We start from the raw sequence: 323 nt of genomic DNA, 5'->3' as shown, positions 1-323 counted from the left end.
ACGCCCGAAGCCGCGCCACCCATCGCCGCAGATTTTATGAGCTCTATCATGGCTCAACTTGCTCATCAAGACGAAGTCCAAAAGACGACCAATTAGCTGCTTTGGTCGCCGTCGCGGCCCTCACAGCTCCCGACGGCCAAACAAGCCGTCCTCAGCAGATACGCCGTCGCCTCTTTAACACCAACCCAACGGCGACCGGAGTCGACCATATCTCAGACGATTCGGAGCCTAATGAAACCCTTCTCGCCGACCACCCCCCAGTAAGTTCTGATCAGACGACCATACGCGAGCTCGCTGAGCTCAAAATCAGGTTCCAACAAATG

The sequence above is a fragment of the Brassica oleracea genome, chromosome C2 (assembly GCF_000695525.1).
Source record: "Brassica oleracea var. oleracea cultivar TO1000 chromosome C2, BOL, whole genome shotgun sequence".
Taxonomy (NCBI): Eukaryota; Viridiplantae; Streptophyta; class Magnoliopsida; order Brassicales; family Brassicaceae; genus Brassica; species Brassica oleracea.
Note: the sequence above shows the minus strand (reverse complement) of the source record.